At 40.6% G+C, this 20184-nt stretch overlaps 16 non-coding genes across 16 annotated transcripts; all 16 read left to right on the forward strand.

Moving 5' to 3' along the window:
• The first annotated feature begins 642 nt into the window (after window positions 1-642).
• trnat-agu lies at window positions 643-716 on the forward strand. The gene has a single exon. It is a non-coding gene; the product is annotated as a tRNA-Thr (tRNA).
• Window positions 717-1000: 284 nt separating this feature from the next.
• trnah-gug lies at window positions 1001-1072 on the forward strand. The gene has a single exon. It is a non-coding gene; the product is annotated as a tRNA-His (tRNA).
• Window positions 1073-2376: 1304 nt separating this feature from the next.
• On the forward strand, window positions 2377-2448 carry trnah-gug. Its single transcript has one exon. It is a non-coding gene; the product is annotated as a tRNA-His (tRNA).
• Window positions 2449-3753: 1305 nt separating this feature from the next.
• On the forward strand, window positions 3754-3825 carry trnah-gug. The gene has a single exon. It is a non-coding gene; the product is annotated as a tRNA-His (tRNA).
• A 1305-nt stretch (window positions 3826-5130) lies between these two features.
• trnah-gug lies at window positions 5131-5202 on the forward strand. The gene has a single exon. It is a non-coding gene; the product is annotated as a tRNA-His (tRNA).
• A 1305-nt stretch (window positions 5203-6507) lies between these two features.
• trnah-gug lies at window positions 6508-6579 on the forward strand. The gene has a single exon. It is a non-coding gene; the product is annotated as a tRNA-His (tRNA).
• Window positions 6580-7884: 1305 nt separating this feature from the next.
• Window positions 7885-7956, forward strand: trnah-gug. The gene has a single exon. It is a non-coding gene; the product is annotated as a tRNA-His (tRNA).
• Window positions 7957-9261: 1305 nt separating this feature from the next.
• Window positions 9262-9333, forward strand: trnah-gug. The gene has a single exon. It is a non-coding gene; the product is annotated as a tRNA-His (tRNA).
• Window positions 9334-10638: 1305 nt separating this feature from the next.
• On the forward strand, window positions 10639-10710 carry trnah-gug. The gene has a single exon. It is a non-coding gene; the product is annotated as a tRNA-His (tRNA).
• A 1305-nt stretch (window positions 10711-12015) lies between these two features.
• trnah-gug lies at window positions 12016-12087 on the forward strand. Its single transcript has one exon. It is a non-coding gene; the product is annotated as a tRNA-His (tRNA).
• Window positions 12088-13390: 1303 nt separating this feature from the next.
• trnah-gug lies at window positions 13391-13462 on the forward strand. The gene has a single exon. It is a non-coding gene; the product is annotated as a tRNA-His (tRNA).
• Window positions 13463-14767: 1305 nt separating this feature from the next.
• Window positions 14768-14839, forward strand: trnah-gug. The gene has a single exon. It is a non-coding gene; the product is annotated as a tRNA-His (tRNA).
• Window positions 14840-16144: 1305 nt separating this feature from the next.
• trnah-gug lies at window positions 16145-16216 on the forward strand. The gene has a single exon. It is a non-coding gene; the product is annotated as a tRNA-His (tRNA).
• A 1305-nt stretch (window positions 16217-17521) lies between these two features.
• trnah-gug lies at window positions 17522-17593 on the forward strand. The gene has a single exon. It is a non-coding gene; the product is annotated as a tRNA-His (tRNA).
• A 947-nt stretch (window positions 17594-18540) lies between these two features.
• On the forward strand, window positions 18541-18614 carry trnat-agu. The gene has a single exon. It is a non-coding gene; the product is annotated as a tRNA-Thr (tRNA).
• A 284-nt stretch (window positions 18615-18898) lies between these two features.
• trnah-gug lies at window positions 18899-18970 on the forward strand. The gene has a single exon. It is a non-coding gene; the product is annotated as a tRNA-His (tRNA).
• Window positions 18971-20184: the final 1214 nt, after the last annotated feature.

Here is a 20184-nt window from a genome sequence, read left to right on the forward strand (position 1 = left end):
TTTAAGAATTCATGTCAGAGGTTCTTGAGTTTATTCATCTCGAGACCCAAATGAAAAATGTACTGTCCTCGAATGATCATAGTTACGAAGAAATAGTATGTGATTACCATTGATTACTGATATCTCGCTACCCACCTCTCACCAGTGTTGCCAACTTAGCGACTTTGTCGCTATATTTAGTGAGTATTCAGAAAAAAGACAAGAATCGACAGAGGAAAGTTCAATTGTAGTTCTAAACATACTTAGGGTGTTTTTTTACTCACTTTTTGTCTCTCCCGAGGCGTTATTCCTCTCTCCTACAGCGTCAATCACAATTACATCCACTTGGCCAATTATGAAAATTATGTGATGACGTCATTTAGCGACTTCTAGCTACTTTTAGGACCAGCAATAGCTACTTTCCTTCCTGAGGATTTGGCAACACTGCCTCTCACATGCTCAGGCCCACTTTGCGTCCCAAAACGTAGCTTAAGAAACCCTGTTGCTAGACAATTGAAGGTGTCTGTATCGTTTCCAATATTAGTAAAAGACATCTCTTTTGTGATGTGATTTTGCTAGACAGAGATGTGGGTTAAATTAATGAGACTGGTTTGATTCAAATAGGTGTGGGTGTTCACATCTGCAACATATGTGACTTTTATGGGTGCTGTGGCTTAGTTGGTTAAAGTGCCTGTCTAGTAAACAGGAGATCCTGAGTTCAAATCTCAGCAGTACCTTTTTATTGTTCACATTGGTGGAGAAGGTCAGAGGGGAGGGCACTCAGGTTTTCTCACCAATGGGTTTAGAGAATTAGAGATGACGTGAGGAGGATGCAATTGAGATATTCCAATGTCACGGAAAAAGGGCACTTTTTGAATGAGAAAAAACCTACCGACTGTGTAAAGCTCCACTGTTTCTTCAGTTTATTCATTATCGAGACCAAAATGAAAAGAGTTTAGCCAGCTTGTGCACATCACTTTCACAGCCTATGTAGGCTTTACAAAGCCAGCTCTTGTAGCCGGCCGTGATCGTATAGTGGTTAGTACTCTGCGTTGTGGTCGCAGCAACCCTGGTTCGAATCCGGGTCACGGCACTGCAATGTAATTTTAGAAGGGTTGTTTTTTGAATGAGTTAAGACTTGCTATGCAAGCTAAGAAACTCAGCAACTCTGCCGTTTGACAAAGTTTCCCACCATACTGTAGGTTAATTACTTACACGAAATGATTCATCTGCTGTTTCAGACGTTTTTACCATTTTTAAGCTCCAGAGCCAAATGAGAAATGCAGTGTCCTCGAACGACCAACATTATGAAGAAATAGTATATGATTCTGAATGTTCACTCATATCTCGCGACCCACCTATGACATGTTAATAACCGCTTTGGGTCCCAAATCATAGTTTAAGAATTCATGTCAGAGGTTCTTGAGTTTATTCATCTCGAGACCCAAATGAAAAATGTACTGTCCTCGAATGATCATAGTTACGAAGAAATAGTATGTGATTACCATTGATTACTGATATCTCGCTACCCACCTCTCACCAGTGTTGCCAACTTAGCGACTTTGTCGCTATATTTAGTGAGTATTCAGAAAAAAGACAAGAATCGACAGAAGAAAGTTCAATTGTAGTTCTAAACATACTTAGGGTGTTTTTTACTCACTTTTTGTCTCTCCCGAGGCGTTATTCCTCTCTCCTACAGCGTCAATCACAATTACATCCACTTGGCCAATTATGAAAATTATGTGATGACGTCATTTAGCGACTTCTAGCTACTTTTAGGACCAGCAATAGCTACTTTCCTTCCTGAGGATTTGGCAACACTGCCTCTCACATGCTCAGGCCCACTTTGCGTCCCAAAACGTAGCTTAAGAAACCCTGTTGCTAGACAATTGAAGGTGTCTGTATCGTTTCCAATATTAGTAAAAGACATCTCTTTTGTGATGTGATTTTGCTAGACAGAGATGTGGGTTAAATTAATGAGACTGGTTTGATTCAAATAGGTGTGGGTGTTCACATCTGCAACATATATGACTTTTATGGGTGCTGTGGCTTAGTTGGTTAAAGTGCCTGTCTAGTAAACAGGAGATCCTGAGTTCAAATCTCAGCAGTAACTTTTTATTGTTCACATTGGTGGAGAAGGTCAGAGGGGAGGGCACTCAGGTTTTCTCACCAATGGGTTTAGAGAATTAGAGATGACGTGAGGAGGATGCAATTGAGATATTCCAATGTCACGGAAAAAGGGCACTTTTTGAATGAGAAAAAATCTACCGACTGTGTAAAGCTCCACTGTTTCTTCAGTTTATTCATTATCGAGACCAAAATGAAAAGAGTTTAGCCAGCTTGTGCACATCACTTTCACAGCCTATGTAGGCTTAACAAATCCAGCTCTTGTAGCCGGCCGTGATCGTATAGTGGTTAGTACTCTGCGTTGTGGTCGCAGTAACCCCGGTTCGAATCCGGGTCACGGCACTGCAATGTAATTTTAGAAGGGTTGTTTTTTGAATGAGTTAAGACTTGCTATGCAAGCTAAGAAACTCAGCAACTCTGCCGTTTGACAAAGTTCCCCACCATATTGTAGGTTAATTACTTACACGAAATCATTCATCTGCTGTTTCAGACGTTTTTACCATTTTTAAGCTCGAGAGCCAAATGAGAAATGCAGTGTCCTCGAACGACCAACATTATGAAGAAATAGTATATGATTCTGAATGTTCACTCATATCTCGCGACCCACCTATGACATGTTAATAACCGCTTTGGGTCCCAAATCATAGTTTAAGAATTCATGTCAGAGGTTCTTGAGTTTATTCATCTCGAGACCCAAATGAAAAATGTACTGTCCTCGAATGATCATAGTTACGAAGAAATAGTATGTGATTACCATTGATTACTGATATCTCGCTACCCACCTCTCACCAGTGTTGCCAACTTAGCGACTTTGTCGCTATATTTAGTGAGTATTCAGAAAAAAGACAAGAATCGACAGAAGAAAGTTCAATTGTAGTTCTAAACATACTTAGGGTGTTTTTTTACTCACTTTTTGTCTCTCCCGAGGCGTTATTCCTCTCTCCTACAGCGTCAATCACAATTACATCCACTTGGCCAATTATGAAAATTATGTGATGACGTCATTTAGCGACTTCTAGCTACTTTTAGGACCAGCAATAGCTACTTTCCTTCCTGAGGATTTGGCAACACTGCCTCTCACATGCTCAGGCCCACTTTGCGTCCCAAAACGTAGCTTAAGAAACCCTGTTGCTAGACAATTGAAGGTGTCTGTATCGTTTCCAATATTAGTAAAAGACATCTCTTTTGTGATGTGATTTTGCTAGACAGAGATGTGGGTTAAATTAATGAGACTGGTTTGATTCAAATAGGTGTGGGTGTTCACATCTGCAACATATGTGACTTTTATGGGTGCTGTGGCTTAGTTGGTTAAAGTGCCTGTCTAGTAAACAGGAGATACTGAGTTCAAATCTCAGCAGTACCTTTTTATTGTTCACATTGGTGGAGAAGGTCAGAGGGGAGGGCACTCAGGTTTTCTCACCAATGGGTTTAGAGAATTAGAGATGACGTGAGGAGGATGCAATTGAGATATTCCAATGTCACGGAAAAAGGGCACTTTTTGAATGAGAAAAAATCTACCGACTGTGTAAAGCTCCACTGTTTCTTCAGTTTATTCATTATCGAGACCAAAATGAAAAGAGTTTAGCCAGCTTGTGCACATCACTTTCACAGCCTATGTAGGCTGTACAAAGCCAGGTCTTGTAGCCGGCCGTGATCGTATAGTGGTTAGTACTCTGCGTTGTGGTCGCAGCAACCCCGGTTCGAATCCGGGTCACGGCACTGCAATGTAATTTTAGAAGGGTTGTTTTTTGAATGAGTTAAGACTTGCTATGCAAGCTAAGAAACTCAGCAACTCTGCCGTTTGACAAAGTTCCCCACCATATTGTAGGTTAATTACTTACACGAAATCATTCATCTGCTGTTTCAGACGTTTTTACCATTTTTAAGCTCGAGAGCCAAATGAGAAATGCAGTGTCCTCGAACGACCAACATTATGAAGAAATAGTATATGATTCTGAATGTTCACTCATATCTCGCGACCCACCTATGACATGTTAATAACCGCTTTGGGTCCCAAATCATAGTTTAAGAATTCATGTCAGAGGTTCTTGAGTTTATTCATCTCGAGACCCAAATGAAAAATGTACTGTCCTCGAATGATCATAGTTACGAAGAAATAGTATGTGATTACCATTGATTACTGATATCTCGCTACCCACCTCTCACCAGTGTTGCCAACTTAGCGACTTTGTCGCTATATTTAGTGAGTATTCAGAAAAAAGACAAGAATCGACAGAGGAAAGTTCAATTGTAGTTCTAAACATACTTAGGGTGTTTTTTTACTCACTTTTTGTCTCTCCCGAGGCGTTATTCCTCTCTCCTACAGCGTCAATCACAATTACATCCACTTGGCCAATTATGAAAATTATGTGATGACGTCATTTAGCGACTTCTAGCTACTTTTAGGACCAGCAATAGCTACTTTCCTTCCTGAGGATTTGGCAACACTGCCTCTCACATGCTCAGGCCCACTTTGCGTCCCAAAACGTAGCTTAAGAAACCCTGTTGCTAGACAATTGAAGGTGTCTGTATCGTTTCCAATATTACTAAAAGACATCTCTTTTGTGATGTGATTTTGCTAGACAGAGATGTGGGTTAAATTAATGAGACTGGTTTGATTCAAATAGGTGTGGGTGTTCACATCTGCAACATATGTGACTTTTATGGGTGCTGTGGCTTAGTTGGTTAAAGTGCCTGTCTAGTAAACAGGAGATCCTGAGTTCAAATCTCAGCAGGACCTTTTTATTGTTCACATTGGTGGAGAAGGTCAGAGGGGAGGGCACTCAGGTTTTCTCACCAATGGGTTTAGAGAATTAGAGATGACGTGAGGAGGATGCAATTGAGATATTCCAATGTCACGGAAAAAGGGCACTTTTTGAATGAGAAAAAACCTACCGACTGTGTAAAGCTCCACTGTTTCTTCAGTTTATTCATTATCGAGACCAAAATGAAAAGAGTTTAGCCAGCTTGTGCACATCACTTTCACAGCCTATGTAGGCTTTACAAGGCCAGCTCTTGTAGCCGGCCGTGATCGTACAGTGGTTAGTACTCTGCGTTGTGGTCGCAGCAACCCCGGTTCGAATCCGGGTCACGGCACTGCAATGTAATTTCAGAAGGGTTGTTTTTTGAATGAGATATGACTTACTATGCAAGCTAAGAAACTAAGCAACTCTGCCGTTTGACAAAGTTCCCCACCATATTGTAGGTTAATTACTTACACGAAATCATTAATCTGCTGTTTCAGACGTTTTTACCATTTTTAAGCTCGAGAGCCAAATGAGAAATGCAGTGTCCTCGAACGACCAACATTATGAAGAAATAGTATATGATTCTGAATGTTCACTCATATCTCGCGACCCACCTATGACATGTTAATAACCGCTTTGGGTCCCAAATCATAGTTTAAGAATTCATGTCAGAGGTTCTTGAGTTTATTCATCTCGAGACCCAAATGAAAAATGTACTGTCCTCGAATGATCATAGTTACGAAGAAATAGTATGTGATTACCATTGATTACTGATATCTCGCTACCCACCTCTCACCAGTGTTGCCAACTTAGCGACTTTGTCGCTATATTTAGTGAGTATTCAGAAAAAAGACAAGAATCGACAGAAGAAAGTTCAATTGTAGTTCTAAACATACTTAGGGTGTTTTTTTACTCACTTTTTGTCTCTCCCGAGGCGTTATTCCTCTCTCCTACAGCGTCAATCACAATTACATCCACTTGGCCAATTATGAAAATTATGTGATGACGTCATTTAGCGACTTCTAGCTACTTTTAGGACCAGCAATAGCTACTTTCCTTCCTGAGGATTTGGCAACACTGCCTCTCACATGCTCAGGCCCACTTTGCGTCCCAAAACGTAGCTTAAGAAACCCTGTTGCTAGACAATTGAAGGTGTCTGTATCGTTTCCAATATTAGTAAAAGACATCTCTTTTGTGATGTGATTTTGCTAGACAGAGATGTGGGTTAAATTAATGAGACTGGTTTGATTCAAATAGGTGTGGGTGTTCACATCTGCAACATATGTGACTTTTATGGGTGCTGTGGGTTAGTTGGTTAAAGTGCTTGTCTAGTAAACAGGAGATACTGAGTTCAAATCTCAGCAGTACCTTTTTATTGTTCACATTGGTGGAGAAGGTCAGAGGGGAGGGCACTCAGGTTTTCTCACCAATGGGTTTAGAGAATTAGAGATGACGTGAGGAGGATGCAATTGAGATATTCCAATGTCACGGAAAAAGGGCACTTTTTGAATGAGAAAAAATCTACCGACTGTGTAAAGCTCCACTGTTTCTTCAGTTTATTCATTATCGAGACCAAAATGAAAAGAGTTTAGCCAGCTTGTGCACATCACTTTCACAGCCTATGTAGGCTTTACAAAGCCAGCTCTTGTAGCCGGCCGTGATCGTATAGTGGTTAGTACTCTGTGTTGTGGTCGCAGCAACCCCGGTTCGAATCCGGGTCACGGCACTGCAATGTAATTTTAGAAGGGTTGTTTTTTGAATGAGTTAAGACTTGCTATGCAAGCTAAGAAACTCAGCAACTCTGCCGTTTGACAAAGTTCCCCACCATATTGTAGGTTAATTACTTACACGAAATCATTCATCTGCTGTTTCAGACGTTTTTACCATTTTTAAGCTCGAGAGCCAAATGAGAAATGCAGTGTCCTCGAACGACCAACATTATGAAGAAATAGTATATGATTCTGAATGTTCACTCATATCTCGCGACCCACCTATGACATGTTAATAACCGCTTTGGGTCCCAAATCATAGTTTAAGAATTCATGTCAGAGGTTCTTGAGTTTATTCATCTCGAGACCCAAATGAAAAATGTACTGTCCTCGAATGATCATAGTTACGAAGAAATAGTATGTGATTACCATTGATTACTGATATCTCGCTACCCACCTCTCACCAGTGTTGCCAACTTAGCGACTTTGTCGCTATATTTAGTGAGTATTCAGAAAAAAGACAAGAATCGACAGAAGAAAGTTCAATTGTAGTTCTAAACATACTTAGGGTGTTTTTTTACTCACTTTTTGTCTCTCCCGAGGCGTTATTCCTCTCTCCTACAGCGTCAATCACAATTACATCCACTTGGCCAATTATGAAAATTATGTGATGACGTCATTTAGCGACTTCTAGCTACTTTTAGGACCAGCAATAGCTACTTTCCTTCCTGAGGATTTGGCAACACTGCCTCTCACATGCTCAGGCCCACTTTGCGTCCCAAAACGTAGCTTAAGAAACCCTGTTGCTAGACAATTGAAGGTGTCTGTATCGTTTCCAATATTAGTAAAAGACATCTCTTTTGTGATGTGATTTTGCTAGACAGAGATGTGGGTTAAATTAATGAGACTGGTTTGATTCAAATAGGTGTGGGTGTTCACATCTGCAACATATGTGACTTTTATGGGTGCTGTGGCTTAGTTGGTTAAAGTGCCTGTCTAGTAAACAGGAGATACTGAGTTCAAATCTCAGCAGTACCTTTTTATTGTTCACATTGGTGGAGAAGGTCAGAGGGGAGGGCACTCAGGTTTTGTCACCAATGGGTTTAGAGAATTAGAGATGACGTGAGGAGGATGCAATTGAGATATTCCAATGTCACGGAAAAAGGGCACTTTTTGAATGAGAAAAAACCTACCGACTGTGTAAAGCTCCACTGTTTCTTCAGTTTATTCATTATCGAGACCAAAATGAAAAGAGTTTAGCCAGCTTGTGCACATCACTTTCACAGCCTATGTAGGCTTTACAAGGCCAGCTCTTGTAGCCGGCCGTGATCGTACAGTGGTTAGTACTCTGCGTTGTGGTCGCAGCAACCCCGGTTCGAATCCGGGTCACGGCACTGCAATGTAATTTTAGAAGGGTTGTTTTTTGAATGAGTTATGACTTACTATACAAGCTAAGAAACTCAGCAACTCTGCCGTTTGACAAAGTTCCCCACCATACTGTAGGTTAATTACTTACACAAAATGATTCATCTGCTGTTTCAGACGTTTTTACCATTTTTAAGCTCCAGAGCCAAATGAGAAATGCAGTGTCCTCGAACGACCAACATTATGAAGAAATAGTATATGATTCTGAATGTTCACTCATATCTCGCGACCCACCTATGACATGTTAATAACCGCTTTGGGTCCCAAATCATAGTTTAAGAATTCATGTCAGAGGTTCTTGAGTTTATTCATCTCGAGACCCAAATGAAAAATGTACTGTCCTCGAATGATCATAGTTACGAAGAAATAGTATGTGATTACCATTGATTACTGATATCTCGCTACCCACCTCTCACCAGTGTTGCCAACTTAGCGACTTTGTCGCTATATTTAGTGAGTATTCAGAAAAAAGACAAGAATCGACAGAAGAAAGTTCAATTGTAGTTCTAAACATACTTAGGGTGTTTTTTTACTCACTTTTTGTCTCTCCCGAGGCGTTATTCCTCTCTCCTACAGCGTCAATCACAATTACATCCACTTGGCCAATTATGAAAATTATGTGATGACGTCATTTAGCGACTTCTAGCTACTTTTAGGACCAGCAATAGCTACTTTCCTTCCTGAGGATTTGGCAACACTGCCTCTCACATGCTCAGGCCCACTTTGCGTCCCAAAACGTAGCTTAAGAAACCCTGTTGCTAGACAATTGAAGGTGTCTGTATCGTTTCCAATATTAGTAAAAGACATCTCTTTTGTGATGTGATTTTGCTAGACAGAGATGTGGGTTAAATTAATGAGACTGGTTTGATTCAAATAGGTGTGGGTGTTCACATCTGCAACATATGTGACTTTTATGGGTGCTGTGGCTTAGTTGGTTAAAGTGCCTGTCTAGTAAACAGGAGATACTGAGTTCAAATCTCAGCAGTACCTTTTTATTGTTCACATTGGTGGAGAAGGTCAGAGGGGAGGGCACTCAGGTTTTGTCACCAATGGGTTTAGAGAATTAGAGATGACGTGAGGAGGATGCAATTGAGATATTCCAATGTCACGGAAAAAGGGCACTTTTTGAATGAGAAAAAACCTACCGACTGTGTAAAGCTCCACTGTTTCTTCAGTTTATTCATTATCGAGACCAAAATGAAAAGAGTTTAGCCAGCTTGTGCACATCACTTTCACAGCCTATGTAGGCTTTACAAGGCCAGCTCTTGTAGCCGGCCGTGATCGTACAGTGGTTAGTACTCTGCGTTGTGGTCGCAGCAACCCCGGTTCGAATCCGGGTCACGGCACTGCAATGTAATTTTAGAAGGGTTGTTTTTTGAATGAGTTATGACTTACTATACAAGCTAAGAAACTCAGCAACTCTGCCGTTTGACAAAGTTCCCCACCATACTGTAGGTTAATTACTTACACAAAATGATTCATCTGCTGTTTCAGACGTTTTTACCATTTTTAAGCTCCAGAGCCAAATGAGAAATGCAGTGTCCTCGAACGACCAACATTATGAAGAAATAGTATATGATTCTGAATGTTCACTCATATCTCGCGACCCACCTATGACATGTTAATAACCGCTTTGGGTCCCAAATCATAGTTTAAGAATTCATGTCAGAGGTTCTTGAGTTTATTCATCTCGAGACCCAAATGAAAAATGTACTGTCCTCGAATGATCATAGTTACGAAGAAATAGTATGTGATTACCATTGATTACTGATATCTCGCTACCCACCTCTCACCAGTGTTGCCAACTTAGCGACTTTGTCGCTATATTTAGTGAGTATTCAGAAAAAAGACAAGAATCGACAGAAGAAAGTTCAATTGTAGTTCTAAACATACTTAGGGTGTTTTTTTACTCACTTTTTGTCTCTCCCGAGGCGTTATTCCTCTCTCCTACAGCGTCAATCACAATTACATCCACTTGGCCAATTATGAAAATTATGTGATGACGTCATTTAGCGACTTCTAGCTACTTTTAGGACCAGCAATAGCTACTTTCCTTCCTGAGGATTTGGCAACACTGCCTCTCACATGCTCAGGCCCACTTTGCGTCCCAAAACGTAGCTTAAGAAACCCTGTTGCTAGACAATTGAAGGTGTCTGTATCGTTTCCAATATTAGTAAAAGACATCTCTTTTGTGATGTGATTTTGCTAGACAGAGATGTGGGTTAAATTAATGAGACTGGTTTGATTCAAATAGGTGTGGGTGTTCACATCTGCAACATATGTGACTTTTATGGGTGCTGTGGCTTAGTTGGTTAAAGTGCCTGTCTAGTAAACAGGAGATACTGAGTTCAAATCTCAGCAGTACCTTTTTATTGTTCACATTGGTGGAGAAGGTCAGAGGGGAGGGCACTCAGGTTTTGTCACCAATGGGTTTAGAGAATTAGAGATGACGTGAGGAGGATGCAATTGAGATATTCCAATGTCACGGAAAAAGGGCACTTTTTGAATGAGAAAAAACCTACCGACTGTGTAAAGCTCCACTGTTTCTTCAGTTTATTCATTATCGAGACCAAAATGAAAAGAGTTTAGCCAGCTTGTGCACATCACTTTCACAGCCTATGTAGGCTTTACAAGGCCAGCTCTTGTAGCCGGCCGTGATCGTACAGTGGTTAGTACTCTGCGTTGTGGTCGCAGCAACCCCGGTTCGAATCCGGGTCACGGCACTGCAATGTAATTTTAGAAGGGTTGTTTTTTGAATGAGTTATGACTTACTATACAAGCTAAGAAACTCAGCAACTCTGCCGTTTGACAAAGTTCCCCACCATACTGTAGGTTAATTACTTACACAAAATGATTCATCTGCTGTTTCAGACGTTTTTACCATTTTTAAGCTCCAGAGCCAAATGAGAAATGCAGTGTCCTCGAACGACCAACATTATGAAGAAATAGTATATGATTCTGAATGTTCACTCATATCTCGCGACCCACCTATGACATGTTAATAACCGCTTTGGGTCCCAAATCATAGTTTAAGAATTCATGTCAGAGGTTCTTGAGTTTATTCATCTCGAGACCCAAATGAAAAATGTACTGTCCTCGAATGATCATAGTTACGAAGAAATAGTATGTGATTACCATTGATTACTGATATCTCGCTACCCACCTCTCACCAGTGTTGCCAACTTAGCGACTTTGTCGCTATATTTAGTGAGTATTCAGAAAAAAGACAAGAATCGACAGAAGAAAGTTCAATTGTAGTTCTAAACATACTTAGGGTGTTTTTTTACTCACTTTTTGTCTCTCCCGAGGCGTTATTCCTCTCTCCTACAGCGTCAATCACAATTACATCCACTTGGCCAATTATGAAAATTATGTGATGACGTCATTTAGCGACTTCTAGCTACTTTTAGGACCAGCAATAGCTACTTTCCTTCCTGAGGATTTGGCAACACTGCCTCTCACATGCTCAGGCCCACTTTGCGTCCCAAAACGTAGCTTAAGAAACCCTGTTGCTAGACAATTGAAGGTGTCTGTATCGTTTCCAATATTAGTAAAAGACATCTCTTTTGTGATGTGATTTTGCTAGACAGAGATGTGGGTTAAATTAATGAGACTGGTTTGATTCAAATAGGTGTGGGTGTTCACATCTGCAACATATGTGACTTTTATGGGTGCTGTGGGTTAGTTGGTTAAAGTGCTTGTCTAGTAAACAGGAGATACTGAGTTCAAATCTCAGCAGTACCTTTTTATTGTTCACATTGGTGGAGAAGGTCAGAGGGGAGGGCACTCAGGTTTTCTCACCAATGGGTTTAGAGAATTAGAGATGACGTGAGGAGGATGCAATTGAGATATTCCAATGTCACGGAAAAAGGGCACTTTTTGAATGAGAAAAAACCTACAGACTGTGTAAAGCTCCATTGTTTCTTCAGTTTATTCATTATCGAGACCAAAATGAAAAGAGTTTAGCCAGCTTGTGCACATCACTTTCACAGTCTATGTAGGCTTTACAAAGCCACCTCTTGAAGCCGGCCGTGATCGTATAGTGGTTAGTACTCTGCGTTGTGGTCGCAGCAACCCCGGTTCGAATCCGGGTCACGGCACTGCAATGTAATTTTAGAAGGGTTGTTTTTTGAATGAGTTAAGACTTGCTATGCAAGCTAAGAAACTCAGCAACTCTGCCGTTTGACAAAGTTCCCCACCATATTGTAGGTTAATTACTTACACGAAATCATTCATCTGCTGTTTCAGACGTTTTTACCATTTTTAAGCTCGAGAGCCAAATGAGAAATGCAGTGTCCTCGAACGACCAACATTATGAAGAAATAGTATATGATTCTGAATGTTCACTCATATCTCGCGACCCACCTATGACATGTTAATAACCGCTTTGGGTCCCAAATCATAGTTTAAGAATTCATGTCAGAGGTTCTTGAGTTTATTCATCTCGAGACCCAAATGAAAAATGTACTGTCCTCGAATGATCATAGTTACGAAGAAATAGTATGTGATTACCATTGATTACTGATATCTCGCTACCCACCTCTCACCAGTGTTGCCAACTTAGCGACTTTGTCGCTATATTTAGTGAGTATTCAGAAAAAAGACAAGAATCGACAGAAGAAAGTTCAATTGTAGTTCTAAACATACTTAGGGTGTTTTTTTACTCACTTTTTGTCTCTCCCGAGGCGTTATTCCTCTCTCCTACAGCGTCAATCACAATTACATCCACTTGGCCAATTATGAAAATTATGTGATGACGTCATTTAGCGACTTCTAGCTACTTTTAGGACCAGCAATAGCTACTTTCCTTCCTGAGGATTTGGCAACACTGCCTCTCACATGCTCAGGCCCACTTTGCGTCCCAAAACGTAGCTTAAGAAACCCTGTTGCTAGACAATTGAAGGTGTCTGTATCGTTTCCAATATTAGTAAAAGACATCTCTTTTGTGATGTGATTTTGCTAGACAGAGATGTGGGTTAAATTAATGAGACTGGTTTGATTCAAATAGGTGTGGGTGTTCACATCTGCAACATATGTGACTTTTATGGGTGCTGTGGCTTAGTTGGTTAAAGTGCCTGTCTAGTAAAGGAGATACTGAGTTCAAATCTCAGCAGTACCTTTTTATTGTTCACATTGGTGGAGAAGGTCAGAGGGGAGGGCACTCAGGTTTTGTCACCAATGGGTTTAGAGAATTAGAGATGACGTGAGGAGGATGCAATTGAGATATTCCAATGTCACGGAAAAAGGGCACTTTTTGAATGAGAAAAAACCTACCGACTGTGTAAAGCTCCACTGTTTCTTCAGTTTATTCATTATCGAGACCAAAATTAAAAGAGTTTAGCCAGCTTGTGCACATCACTTTCACAGCCTATGTAGGCTTTACAAGGCCAGCTCTTGTAGCCGGCCGTGATCGTACAGTGGTTAGTACTCTGCGTTGTGGTCGCAGCAACCCCGGTTCGAATCCGGGTCACGGCACTGCAATGTAATTTTAGAAGGGTTGTTTTTTGAATGAGTTATGACTTACTATACAAGCTAAGAAACTCAGCAACTCTGCCGTTTGACAAAGTTCCCCACCATACTGTAGGTTAATTACTTACACGAAATGATTCATCTGCTGTTTCAGACGTTTTTACCATTTTTAAGCTCCAGAGCCAAATGAGAAATGCAGTGTCCTCGAACGACCAACATTATGAAGAAATAGTATATGATTCTGAATGTTCACTCATATCTCGCGACCCACCTATGACATGTTAATAACCGCTTTGGGTCCCAAATCATAGTTTAAGAATTCATGTCAGAGGTTCTTGAGTTTATTCATCTCGAGACCCAAATGAAAAATGTACTGTCCTCGAATGATCATAGTTACGAAGAAATAGTATGTGATTACCATTGATTACTGATATCTCGCTACCCACCTCTCACCAGTGTTGCCAACTTAGCGACTTTGTCGCTATATTTAGTGAGTATTCAGAAAAAAGACAAGAATCGACAGAAGAAAGTTCAATTGTAGTTCTAAACATACTTAGGGTGTTTTTTTACTCACTTTTTGTCTCTCCCGAGGCGTTATTCCTCTCTCCTACAGCGTCAATCACAATTACATCCACTTGGCCAATTATGAAAATTATGTGATGACGTCATTTAGCGACTTCTAGCTACTTTTAGGACCAGCAATAGCTACTTTCCTTCCTGAGGATTTGGCAACACTGCCTCTCACATGCTCAGGCCCACTTTGCGTCCCAAAACGTAGCTTAAGAAACCCTGTTGCTAGACAATTGAAGGTGTCTGTATCGTTTCCAATATTAGTAAAAGACATCTCTTTTGTGATGTGATTTTGCTAGACAGAGATGTGGGTTAAATTAATGAGACTGGTTTGATTCAAATAGGTGTGGGTGTTCACATCTGCAACATATGTGACTTTTATGGGTGCTGTGGGTTAGTTGGTTAAAGTGCTTGTCTAGTAAACAGGAGATACTGAGTTCAAATCTCAGCAGTACCTTTTTATTGTTCACATTGGTGGAGAAGGTCAGAGGGGAGGGCACTCAGGTTTTCTCACCAATGGGTTTAGAGAATTAGAGATGACGTGAGGAGGATGCAATTGAGATATTCCAATGTCACGGAAAAAGGGCACTTTTTGAATGAGAAAAAATCTACCGACTGTGTAAAGCTCCACTGTTTCTTCAGTTTATTCATTATCGAGACCAAAATGAAAAGAGTTTAGCCAGCTTGTGCACATCACTTTCACAGCCTATGTAGGCTTTACAAAGCCAGCTCTTGTAGCCGGCCGTGATCGTATAGTGGTTAGTACTCTGCGTTGTGGTCGCAGCAACCCCGGTTCGAATCCGGGTCACGGCACTGCAATGTAATTTTAGAAGGGTTGTTTTTTGAATGAGTTAAGACTTGCTATGCAAGCTAAGAAACTCAGCAACTCTGCCGTTTGACAAAGTTCCCCACCATATTGTAGGTTAATTACTTACACGAAATCATTCATCTGCTGTTTCAGACGTTTTTACCATTTTTAAGCTCGAGAGCCAAATGAGAAATGCAGTGTCCTCGAACGACCAACATTATGAAGAAATAGTATATGATTCTGAATGTTCACTCATATCTCGCGACCCACCTATGACATGTTAATAACCGCTTTGGGTCCCAAATCATAGTTTAAGAATTCATGTCAGAGGTTCTTGAGTTTATTCATCTCGAGACCCAAATGAAAAATGTACTGTCCTCGAATGATCATAGTTACGAAGAAATAGTATGTGATTACCATTGATTACTGATATCTCGCTACCCACCTCTCACCAGTGTTGCCAACTTAGCGACTTTGTCGCTATATTTAGTGAGTATTCAGAAAAAAGACAAGAATCGACAGAAGAAAGTTCAATTGTAGTTCTAAACATACTTAGGGTGTTTTTTTACTCACTTTTTGTCTCTCCCGAGGCGTTATTCCTCTCTCCTACAGCGTCAATCACAATTACATCCACTTGGCCAATTATGAAAATTATGTGATGACGTCATTTAGCGACTTCTAGCTACTTTTAGGACCAGCAATAGCTACTTTCCTTCCTGAGGATTTGGCAACACTGCCTCTCACATGCTCAGGCCCACTTTGCGTCCCAAAACGTAGCTTAAGAAACCCTGTTGCTAGACAATTGAAGGTGTCTGTATCGTTTCCAATATTAGTAAAAGACATCTCTTTTGTGATGTGATTTTGCTAGACAGAGATGTGGGTTAAATTAATGAGACTGGTTTGATTCAAATAGGTGTGGGTGTTCACATCTGCAACATATGTGACTTTTATGGGTGCTGTGGCTTAGTTGGTTAAAGTGCCTGTCTAGTAAACAGGAGATACTGAGTTCAAATCTCAGCAGTACCTTTTTATTGTTCACATTGGTGGAGAAGGTCAGAGGGGAGGGCACTCAGGTTTTGTCACCAATGGGTTTAGAGAATTAGAGATGACGTGAGGAGGATGCAATTGAGATATTCCAATGTCACGGAAAAAGGGCACTTTTTGAATGAGAAAAAACCTACCGACTGTGTAAAGCTCCACTGTTTCTTCAGTTTATTCATTATCGAGACCAAAATGAAAAGAGTTTAGCCAGCTTGTGCACATCACTTTCACAGCCTATGTAGGCTTTACAAGGCCAGCTCTTGTAGCCGGCCGTGATCGTACAGTGGTTAGTACTCTGCGTTGTGGTCGCAGCAACCCCGGTTCGAATCCGGGTCACGGCACTGCAATGTAATTTTAGAAGGGTTGTTTTTTGAATGAGTTATGACTTACTATACAAGCTAAGAAACTCAGCAACTCTGCCGTTTGACAAAGTTCCCCACCATACTGTAGGTTAATTACTTACACAAAATGATTCATCTGCTGTTTCAGACGTTTTTACCATTTTTAAGCTCCAGAGCCAAATGAGAAATGCAGTGTCCTCGAACGACCAACATTATGAAGAAATAGTATATGATTCTGAATGTTCACTCATATCTCGCGACCCACCTATGACATGTTAATAACCGCTTTGGGTCCCAAATCATAGTTTAAGAATTCATGTCAGAGGTTCTTGAGTTTATTCATCTCGAGACCCAAATGAAAAATGTACTGTCCTCGAATGATCATAGTTACGAAGAAATAGTATGTGATTACCATTGATTACTGATATCTCGCTACCCACCTCTCACCAGTGTTGCCAACTTAGCGACTTTGTCGCTATATTTAGTGAGTATTCAGAAAAAAGACAAGAATCGACAGAAGAAAGTTCAATTGTAGTTCTAAACATACTTAGGGTGTTTTTTTACTCACTTTTTGTCTCTCCCGAGGCGTTATTCCTCTCTCCTACAGCGTCAATCACAATTACATCCACTTGGCCAATTATGAAAATTATGTGATGACGTCATTTAGCGACTTCTAGCTACTTTTAGGACCAGCAATAGCTACTTTCCTTCCTGAGGATTTGGCAACACTGCCTCTCACATGCTCAGGCCCACTTTGCGTCCCAAAACGTAGCTTAAGAAACCCTGTTGCTAGACAATTGAAGGTGTCTGTATCGTTTCCAATATTAGTAAAAGACATCTCTTTTGTGATGTGATTTTGCTAGACAGAGATGTGGGTTAAATTAATGAGACTGGTTTGATTCAAATAGGTGTGGGTGTTCACATCTGCAACATATGTGACTTTTATGGGTGCTGTGGGTTAGTTGGTTAAAGTGCTTGTCTAGTAAACAGGAGATACTGAGTTCAAATCTCAGCAGTACCTTTTTATTGTTCACATTGGTGGAGAAGGTCAGAGGGGAGGGCACTCAGGTTTTCTCACCAATGGGTTTAGAGAATTAGAGATGACGTGAGGAGGATGCAATTGAGATATTCCAATGTCACGGAAAAAGGGCACTTTTTGAATGAGAAAAAACCTACAGACTGTGTAAAGCTCCATTGTTTCTTCAGTTTATTCATTATCGAGACCAAAATGAAAAGAGTTTAGCCAGCTTGTGCACATCACTTTCACAGTCTATGTAGGCTTTACAAAGCCACCTCTTGAAGCCGGCCGTGATCGTATAGTGGTTAGTACTCTGCGTTGTGGTCGCAGCAACCCCGGTTCGAATCCGGGTCACGGCACTGCAATGTAATTTTAGAAGGGTTGTTTTTTGAATGAGTTAAGACTTGCTATGCAAGCTAAGAAACTCAGCAACTCTGCCGTTTGACAAAGTTCCCCACCATATTGTAGGTTAATTACTTACACGAAATCATTCATCTGCTGTTTCAGACGTTTTTACCATTTTTAAGCTCGAGAGCCAAATGAGAAATGCAGTGTCCTCGAACGACCAACATTATGAAGAAATAGTATATGATTCTGAATGTTCACTCATATCTCGCGACCCACCTATGACATGTTAATAACCGCTTTGGGTCCCAAATCATAGTTTAAGAATTCATGTCAGAGGTTCTTGAGTTTATTCATCTCGAGACCCAAATGAAAAATGTACTGTCCTCGAATGATCATAGTTACGAAGAAATAGTATGTGATTACCATTGATTACTGATATCTCGCTACCCACCTCTCACCAGTGTTGCCAACTTAGCGACTTTGTCGCTATATTTAGTGAGTATTCAGAAAAAAGACAAGAATCGACAGAAGAAAGTTCAATTGTAGTTCTAAACATACTTAGGGTGTTTTTTTACTCACTTTTTGTCTCTCCCGAGGCGTTATTCCTCTCTCCTACAGCGTCAATCACAATTACATCCACTTGGCCAATTATGAAAATTATGTGATGACGTCATTTAGCGACTTCTAGCTACTTTTAGGACCAGCAATAGCTACTTTCCTTCCTGAGGATTTGGCAACACTGCCTCTCACATGCTCAGGCCCACTTTGCGTCCCAAAACGTAGCTTAAGAAACCCTGTTGCTAGACAATTGAAGGTGTCTGTATCGTTTCCAATATTAGTAAAAGACATCTCTTTTGTGATGTGATTTTGCTAGACAGAGATGTGGGTTAAATTAATGAGACTGGTTTGATTCAAATAGGTGTGGGTGTTCACATCTGCAACATATATGACTTTTATGGGTGCTGTGGCTTAGTTGGTTAAAGTGCCTGTCTAGTAAACAGGAGATCCTGAGTTCAAATCTCAGCAGTACCTTTTTATTGTTCACATTGGTGGAGAAGGTCAGAGGGGAGGGCACTCAGGTTTTGTCACCAATGGGTTTAGAGAATTAGAGATGACGTGAGGAGGATGCAATTGAGATATTCCAATGTCACGGAAAAAGGGCACTTTTTGAATGAGAAAAAACCTACCGACTGTGTAAAGCTCCACTGTTTCTTCAGTTTATTCATTATCGAGACCAAAATTAAAAGAGTTTAGCCAGCTTGTGCACATCACTTTCACAGCCTATGTAGGCTTTACAAGGCCAGCTCTTGTAGCCGGCCGTGATCGTACAGTGGTTAGTACTCTGCGTTGTGGTCGCAGCAACCCCGGTTCGAATCCGGGTCACGGCACTGCAATGTAGTTTTAGAAGGGTTGTTTTTTGAATGAGTTATGACTTACTATACAAGCTAAGAAACTCAGCAACTCTGCCGTTTGACAAAGTTCCCCACCATACTGTAGGTTAATTACTTACACGAAATGATTCATCTGCTGTTTCAGACGTTTTTACCATTTTTAAGCTCCAGAGCCAAATGAGAAATGCAGTGTCCTCGAACGACCAACATTATGAAGAAATAGTATATGATTCTGAATGTTCACTCATATCTCGCGACCCACCTATGACATGTTAATAACCGCTTTGGGTCCCAAATCATAGTTTAAGAATTCATGTCAGAGGTTCTTGAGTTTATTCATCTCGAGACCCAAATGAAAAATGTACTGTCCTCGAATGATCATAGTTACGAAGAAATAGTATGTGATTACCATTGATTACTGATATCTCGCTACCCACCTCTCACCAGTGTTGCCAACTTAGCGACTTTGTCGCTATATTTAGTGAGTATTCAGAAAAAAGACAAGAATCGACAGAAGAAAGTTCAATTGTAGTTCTAAACATACTTAGGGTGTTTTTTACTCACTTTTTGTCTCTCCCGAGGCGTTATTCCTCTCTCCTACAGCGTCAATCACAATTACATCCACTTGGCCAATTATGAAAATTATGTGATGACGTCATTTAGCGACTTCTAGCTACTTTTAGGACCAGCAATAGCTACTTTCCTTCCTGAGGATTTGGCAACACTGCCTCTCACATGCTCAGGCCCACTTTGCGTCCCAAAACGTAGCTTAAGAAACCCTGTTGCTAGACAATTGAAGGTGTCTGTATCGTTTCCAATATTAGTAAAAGACATCTCTTTTGTGATGTGATTTTGCTAGACAGAGATGTGGGTTAAATTAATGAGACTGGTTTGATTCAAATAGGTGTGGGTGTTCACATCTGCAACATATGTGACTTTTATGGGTGCTGTGGCTTAGTTGGTTAAAGTGCCTGTCTAGTAAATAGGAGATCCTGAGTTCAAATCTCAGCAGTACCATTTTATTGTTCACATTGGTGGAGAAGGTCAGAGGGGAGGGCACTCAGGTTTTGTCACCAATGGGTTTAGAGAATTAGAGATGACGTGAGGAGGATGCAATTGAGATATTCCAATGTCACGGAAAAAGGGCACTTTTTGAATGAGAAAAAACCTACCGACTGTGTAAAGCTCCACTGTTTCTTCAGTTTATTCAT

The sequence above is a fragment of the Oncorhynchus mykiss genome, unplaced genomic scaffold, assembly GCF_013265735.2.
Source record: "Oncorhynchus mykiss isolate Arlee unplaced genomic scaffold, USDA_OmykA_1.1 un_scaffold_671, whole genome shotgun sequence".
NCBI classification, from domain to species: Eukaryota; Metazoa; Chordata; class Actinopteri; order Salmoniformes; family Salmonidae; genus Oncorhynchus; species Oncorhynchus mykiss.